The sequence below is a fragment of the Physella acuta genome, unplaced genomic scaffold (genome assembly GCF_028476545.2).
Source record: "Physella acuta isolate Inbredline_101_S28 unplaced genomic scaffold, ASM2847654v3 ptg000014l, whole genome shotgun sequence".
Classification (NCBI taxonomy): Eukaryota; Metazoa; Mollusca; class Gastropoda; family Physidae; genus Physella; species Physella acuta.
Genome location: NW_026731534.1, coordinates 40,745 through 49,166, shown reverse-complemented (window position 1 = coordinate 49,166; position 8,422 = coordinate 40,745). Strand labels below are relative to the sequence as shown.

Sequence of the window (8,422 nt, the reverse complement as noted above, 5' to 3'; positions counted from 1 at the left end):
GATAAAATAAAACCGATTTTCACAAAACACACTAATGCACTTACAATCATGACATGCTGATGTAATTTGTTTTGATTTTTTTTCGAAACTCGAACAGGCCATGATGAGTATCATGTGTTCGTAATTTGAGTTTGTATATATATATATATATATATATATATATATATATATATATATATATATATATATATATATATATATATATATATATATATATATATATATATATATATATATATATATATATATATATATATATATATATATATATGGGGGGGGCCTAAATATTTTTTTGCGGGGTGGCCCTTTTTTTCTAGTTCCGCCACTGCTTACAGTTCATATATTCTCTACAAACTGTGGTAGAACGTGCGCTATAAATAGACTACATCTTTACACAAGTGTTGCTTTTACACATATGTATAGATAATTAGTTTATTAAATTTATCAGTTACCATGTGTGTGTATCTGCAGCATATTATTGGAACTAAATTTAGATTTAACCTATTATTTTAGTCAATTATATTTACAAAAAATTTAAATACAACATATGAACAATATATTTGGTATCTTTATTACTTTTTACGCTTTTAAAAGTTTGTTCATATAAAATATTTTATAGTTTAAAGGTTTTATTTGTATTTAATTTATACATTTCAATTACTAATTACAGGAATTTTAAAAGCTAACTGTTGGGCAGCGAGTTCCTACCATGATCCCATGTAAGAAATTTAAAATCTAATCAAATATTTAACATTGGAATTGATGAAAGCGATGCAAATTAGCCTTGAATTACTTGCATTCTATATAATTGTAAAGTGTGGCTATAACTTTTATAATTCGCACTATGCAATTTACAAATGTAAAGATGACATTTAAGTACTTTGCCTTTTTAAAACGCAGACATATGCCAACGTGTTATACAGGTGTCATCAACCCAAGTTTTTCGGAAGAGTCTAACAGGTAAGGTAACATACAATGGACAGACCATATATTCAGTGAAAGTTGTAACAGACTGTTTGGTAAATTGTATTCGGAATGGTGGTTGAATACCTGGCCATCGGAAATGAAAGTGTGAGCGATCAATCACTGTATTTTGTGTGTTTTTTGGACATCACTCACTGACTGAAAGGGAGTGATTGTAAGGCTATATAATCGGGTAAATGAGATTTTCGAGAGGACCACATAGAATGGCCTAGATAAATGCAAGGGGAAGCTATGTGTTTCGAGTGTTAGAACTTGAAATGTATTCAGTACGAGCCGGCCCGCGGCATAACATACGCCGCTATTTAGTTGTTTCTAATTTTCAATAATTCATAATTTGTGAATTCGACAGTACCAACGCTGACACTGAAAATATTTCTTTAAAACACTATAAGTAGCTCTTTAAGGACCATAACCCCCCCCCCTTCCTTCCCCCCCTCCCCCCCCCTACGTTTAAAATCGTTGGCTCTGCTTGTAAACATTTAGAGTGAACACAGCTCACTAAAACCATGTAGGGGTGGGGAGGTAGGGAGAGCGTTTGCAGCTTGTTTTCTAACGGCTCGAAGAAGAGAATTATATATATAGATTACTCCTGTGATTTTAAATTGTGTATTCACGTACTTTAATTATAAGTGCTATACCAAACGGTGGATGTTTGATTACTGTATTATTTGTGGATTTTATTTGTGTAAATAAAGTTGTGAAATGAACCAGCAGTTTATCGTCTATCTTTGAAGAGAGGAGAACTCACAATAACATCTAGCTGTCGCAAAAAGTGTTACAAAAGGATTATGCAGCTTTATGTAAAGAAACAACTCTTGTGAAGACTACTTACATTTTATTGCAGCACGGAATGCCTCTTTGACGATGAGAATATGTCGCTACTCAATGAAGTTAGCAGCGTCAGTTCAGTGTCTACATATGAGTGAGTTTTTAGTTAACTGTTCAATGTTAACATTGAAATAAGTTTTAACAGTTCAGTGTCTGCGTTTGAGTAAGTTTTTAGTTAACTGTTCAATGTTAACATTGCAATAAGTTTTAACAGTTTAGTGTCTAACTATCAGTAAGTTTTTAGTTAAGTGTTCAATGTTAACATTAAAATGAGTTTTAACAGTTCAGTGTTTGAGTAAGTTTTTAGTTAACTGTTCAATGTTAACATTAAAATGAAATTTAACAGTTCATTTTTTGAGTAAGTTTTTAGTTAACTGTTCAATGTTAACACTAAAATGAGTTTTAACAGTTAATTGTTTGAGTAAGTTTTTAGTTAACTGTTCAATGTTAACATTGAAATGAGTTTTAACAGTTCATTCTTTGCGTTTGAGTAAGTTTTTAGTTAACTGTTCAATGTTAACATTGAAATACGTTTTAACAGTTCATTGTTTGAGTAAGTTTTTAGTTAACTGTTCAATATTAACATTGAAATTAGTTTTAACAGTTCAGTGTTTGAGTAAGTTTTTAGTTAACTTTTCAATGTTAACATTAAAATGAGTTTTAACAGTTAATTGTTTGAGTAAGTTTTTAGTTAACTGTTCAATGTTAACATTGAAATGAGTTTTAACAGTTCATTCTTTGCGTTTGAGTAAGTTTTTAGTTAACTTTTCAATGTTAACATTGAAATACGTTTTAACAGTTCAGTACTAACCTTCAAGAACATTTTAAGAACGATTCAATTTGAAAATTAACTACTGGACATTACCAGATACAAATAATGAATACAAAAATTAATCAAGACGACCAAGAACAATTCTAGATTGGATTCGTTCAAAACGTTTTATAACCCTCTTATTACCCGTGTATTCACCACATTACATTTAAAAAATTAGCCAGTTTGTCTAGATCTGTAGTTACCGTGTGTGACTCATGAAAATATTGCAATATGTTAGATACAAGTTTGCAAAAAGTCTGATGGCTTACTCCGCAACAAACAGCTTATATACTACAATTCGCTGTTTATAAAAACTCACCTACATATTGTTATTAGTGAGTTATATCACTCAATATAGAGTATTACATAGTTTTGTTTTGAATATGACATTATGACAATTAAAGACAATTAAAATTCATCAGGTTTTGCATGAAAGAAAAGATCCAGGTACAGGAATGTTTTCTCTTCAAAACTAAAGTGCGGAAATTTACCAGACGCATACAAGAATTTTTTTACAATATTAAGGTAGAGTTACTGTACTTTTATTGTTTAATGGGTACTGTAGAATTGACTAAGTGTTGCGAAAACTAAACATTTACTGTAATTGTGTATAACCTTGAAGTCTCTTTAGCTGATGATGTAAACATATCGTTGACACTTTTAATTTTCTGCAATATATTATTCTTGACAATCTTTTTTAAAAGGTAAAAAGGCAATGGAAAAAGTTTACCTGAAGAGAAATTCTGCGCAGTTTGAAAGAGACGCGAGAAACAAACACGTATCTGGGAAGCCTAGATGTCATCCATTTTATTTTGTGAATTAACTTCTTGTAATATGATTTTGTTAGGTTGAAACTTTATCTTGTATGAAATAGATCATAGAAGGTGTCGAAAAACAACACACAATTATTTTTTAGACCCAATGTGTTCTGAATGAGTTCATGTTTGTTAAAAAACTATGTGTAGAATTGCTCAAATCTACTACTTCATGACGTCGAATACCAAAATATGTATTTTCATTTACGACTTAATGTTTAAAATGTAACATATGATGTATCCTATAGATAGAAGTTTTGTTGTTTATATGTAGAAAATATACCAACCTACCCTCACAAACTGATGTTCATTAGATTTGAAAATAATTAAGTTCTTGCGTTGATGATAAAACTTTTCAAGATAAACTTTTCTTACTGGTGCATTTTGTATTCACATTTTTACAGTTGCCATCCTCAACATTTGTATATAAAATATTCGTTTATTTATGTCATTTAATTTCTCCGTATATTCAATCAGAAAACATTTTAATGACATATTGGAACTCTTTTATTATTAAAAGAATCTTCATCAACATTTCTACTCTTCAGAAAATTCCATCCTGTTTGTTAGCTTTATATTGTATCAATGTCATTGCTACATTATATGTTCCGTTTATTTAGATTAGCTTTATATACTAATCCCCACAACTTAACTTAAAGATGCATGGACATTTATTAATTTCAAAAGTAAACGTTGACATTGCCAGGTGATTGAACTACTTAGTGCCTTCATAATGTGGTTACTGCCCTGTTTACAATGGTGTGATTTCTATTCCACCGAAGTGTAATTCAATTCTTTGATCTTTTTTACTTATTGTTACTGTACTACTATCTTCAATTTTGAATGTAGTAGCATTGTGAATTTTGTGCCTTATTGATATTGTACACTATATGTTTAAAAATCTAACCTTAGAATGACATCGATTTTTACATTGTGATTAGTAGAGCTATGTCTGATGGATTAGCTAACTTGATATCTAGTAGTGTTTCATATTTTATGAATCAATCAATACCATTTCAACCATCTTGTTGATGAGCTTTAATAGTCACTTTCTAGAGATTATATTGTGGTTTACATTTGACCTGACCTGACCTTACCACCACCTCACCCCCTCATTAACAAACACATACACGTTTTTCTCAAAACTCAGTACCAATTATCGTAGACAGCATTTGTGCGAAAATGGGAGCAGTTTCTTGAAATATGTTGATAATATGTTGATAATATGTTGATAATATGTTGATAATCTGTATATATGTAATTATTCAGTTTAAGTTTGTACAGCTTCTGCAGATAATTAATTAAAGATTTTAAAATGGCATGTCTGTATCAAAACACTAAGTATTAAACTTCAAACATTTTTTCCCTTCTTAACTTCAGACGTAAATCATAATTCCAGAACATGTTTATGTATCTAGATAACTGACCATCTTCTAAGAATGTTACATTATACATCAATGATCTGAAATATTCACATTTATTAGTTGTTTGCGAAAGCAATTATTTTTTTATACCGAGTTATAAGCTATAACTTTTGTAAAACATGACAATATTATAATGCAGCTCTTATCTTATATGTATAACATAAATGGCAAAACTATATTATTACTTTTTTCTAAAATCATTTTCTTGAACAAAATTGAAGCTTTTAAATTTTCTCTAGCCAAATCTACTCAAAAATGTTTTTTTTTTAAAGAAGGATTTTAGCATTTAATTTGATCTAAGACACTTTATTTATATTTATAACTTAACGTTCTGCATGTATATACACACTAGCACATTCAAAACATTTTAGGTCTGCTATTAATAAAATTTACTTGGCTTGTATTGCCATAAAATATGTATATAAAAACGTTCGTAGTAAAATGTCCCTAAGATAATTTAAACCCCATTTAACGTACTACTATTTGGATGATATTAAATTTGTTAAATGGTCTTACAATCAATAATTTTTTTTTGTATCAGGCATGTTATTTTTTTATACGTTTTGTAATTCAATATATACCACGTACGATTTGTTATCGCTAAGTTTTTTAACTAGTATTTATAACATTTATTTCTCTATTGCTGAAAATAAGAATTTCCAGATCTTATTTATTTTAATTAGTAGGCCTACGGCGTAATATAACTTTTTCTTTGATTAAGAGAAAGTCTCAGTAAGATTAAAATGTGTTGCACTATTAAAAATTCATTGAAAAGTATGTGTTCCTTATTTTTAAATTTTAAAAAAGCAAATGCGAAGTTTTATTATTACTGTGTCTTCCGCTATTCTTTTTATAGCTTACAACGTATGAGTGAAAAATACATTGTGTAATGTGAGACTATAGCTGAAAAACCAATATACATTTGTTTAATGAATGTATTTATAAGTGTCTTTATAAATATCTTCATAAATGGGTTTATAAAGTGTTTATATATATATATATATATATATATATATATATATATATATATATATATATATATATATATATTAGTAAGATATTCGGATTAAGTTCTTACTCAAGATGCCTTAAAATTTGATGATAGTTTACAAAAATCATTTAGCTGAGTTTCAAACTTAAAATAAAAACAAATGTTTATAAATAATTGAATAAGAAATGATTATGAAACCGCAGCCATTTTTAAACACAACTGTAGACTATAGAATGTTGTCTCGTTATGTCATTAATAAATACACGATACCCGATTACATGTCAACAAAAGAAAGCAACTAATTGCAATTTTTTAAACAAACTCAATAATAATCACAATTTTGTACCTCTATTGTATAGTAAATATAAACTAGAACAACCCCACAAAATATATTTTGAATACAAAACATATTTTAGAAAACTATACATAGAACGAATAAAAGCACATTGAACAAGATGTAATTAAACATAACACACCAAGTGTCTTATAGTATTTCGTTAACTTCTTCATATTGTTTTCTACGAATTCAAGTTAAAATAATTTTAATTCAGAAATTTAATAATTAATAGATGTGGTTTTGTGCAACCTTTGTGATGATGCGACTGGGCATTATGCTGGCCAACAATGTACGGGCTATTGAAACAGATTAGCTATACTACATAATAAACCTTATTTTCATTATAATTACGAGAAGAAATCGCTTTTTAATTTTCTTAGTACAAAATTATTAAAACGAGCTTTTTAGGCACCTCTATTGGATTAATTTAAGATTAATTTAAGAAGGGCACATGGAAGTGTCTTGAGGTTTATCTAACTGTCACAGCTTATGTAGATTTATTGTCTATGCAACTCTGTATGGTAGTTACATTAGATCGATCACCATCGTAGTACATATGATGTGGTTTTTCTCGGATTTTGGTTCCCCCAAACGGCCTGGCTCTCCCCCTCCACCCCCACCCCTATATAGCGGGTTCTGGCCGAATGAAAGTTCCACCAGTTGCTGATAGTCTTTGCTACACCAATACAAAAAAATAATATGTTTTTAGAATTGTCCCCATTTTTCAAAACAATATGAACACAATTTTAAAAGGGAAACTACTCGCAAAATCTGCTAAAATATATTAAAATAGATAGAAATCCATTTAACGAACAAAAAAATAAATAATTTCATAAATATTTTTTCACAATATAATAATTTGTACGTACAAAGTTAAAATACAAATTGTATATAACTGTATTTAATTTTCTTATATATATGTATATTTATTCAAATTAAATACAGATGTATATATTGCTATAAACAAAAAGTATTAATAATATAACTGATTTTGGTAGATCAATGATTTATGATAATACTTCTCGTTAATTTTTTTCAATAAAAAACAAACACATAATAAAAATAAAAAAAAATAAAATAAAAAAAAACTAAACACTCCAAGTCGACAAAGGGCAAAAACGAATCACACTTATCATGACATCAATAACCAACACAGAAGACTGACCCGTTATACGTGTGTGTGTCGGCTGATATATATATATATATATATATATATATATATATATATATATATATATATATATATATATATATATATATAATACAGTTGGATGTAGTATAGTTTCTGTATAGTTAACACGTTTAGGTCATGGTGTCACACCCCCCCCCCCCCCAATGGATCTGGTAAAAAGGTATTTTTCTTCTGTACATTTTGCAATATTTAGGCTTGGTGTCACCCCCTTAAATGATGTTATATGGTGCTCTCCACACCCCCCCCCCCCCTGCCCCGTCCTCGCCACGCGTCTGCTTAAAAATGTTAAAAAACAGCGAAAAACTTGTACACGAAAAATCACAAAACATTTGCAAACAGTTACAAAACAAAACTCTCAACCCCATTATACAACATATCCAATGGTGTAGGAAATACGCTCTAACAGACACAATAGACGCCTTTAGGAAGCTTCACCTCAAAACCATCACACCCAAAGCCAGGGAAATAACATACAGACTCATCTACAATTTAACACCCAAAGCCAGGGAAATAACATACAGACTCATCTACAATTTAACACCCCTAGCAAAACAACAGAAACATTATTGCCCACTATGCAGACAAAACACACATGTATTTAGAACGCCTCACCATAGAAAATATGAAAAAGACGTTAGAAACCAAAATAACGACAAGAAACGAGACCTTCAATATTGACATATATAATTCTATACAAAAATCCCTAAATAAAGAGAAACGACGGACCTAGAGCAAAAAGCAAGGCCGTTATCTATATATAGACAGACTATCTGGAACAGTAGAATAAGAGCAAGACACGACAAGGTACAGTTCTTGGGACAGATTTATCGTAGACGACTTGACAACGACAGTATTCAAATACATCAGAGGTGTAGCGCGCGGTGGGTGGGGGGGGGGGGGGGGCGGGGTGCGGACCGCACCGGGTGACACCATTTAGTAGGATGACACCAAGGCAAAAAATAGCAAAATATATAGAGGAAAATGATAATTCCACTTAATTAAGTGATTAATTCGAGTGTCAAATAGTCTTTTAAGTG

At 29.9% G+C, this 8,422-nt stretch overlaps 1 long non-coding RNA gene across 1 annotated transcript; it reads left to right on the top strand.

Annotated features, from left to right (window-relative positions):
* Window positions 1-1,825: 1,825 nt before the first annotated feature.
* On the top strand, window positions 1,826-4,866 carry LOC131936261 (uncharacterized). Its single transcript, XR_009386040.1, has 3 exons — window positions 1,826-1,906; window positions 3,049-3,151; window positions 3,331-4,866. It is a non-coding gene; the product is annotated as an uncharacterized LOC131936261 (long non-coding RNA).
* Window positions 4,867-8,422: the final 3,556 nt, after the last annotated feature.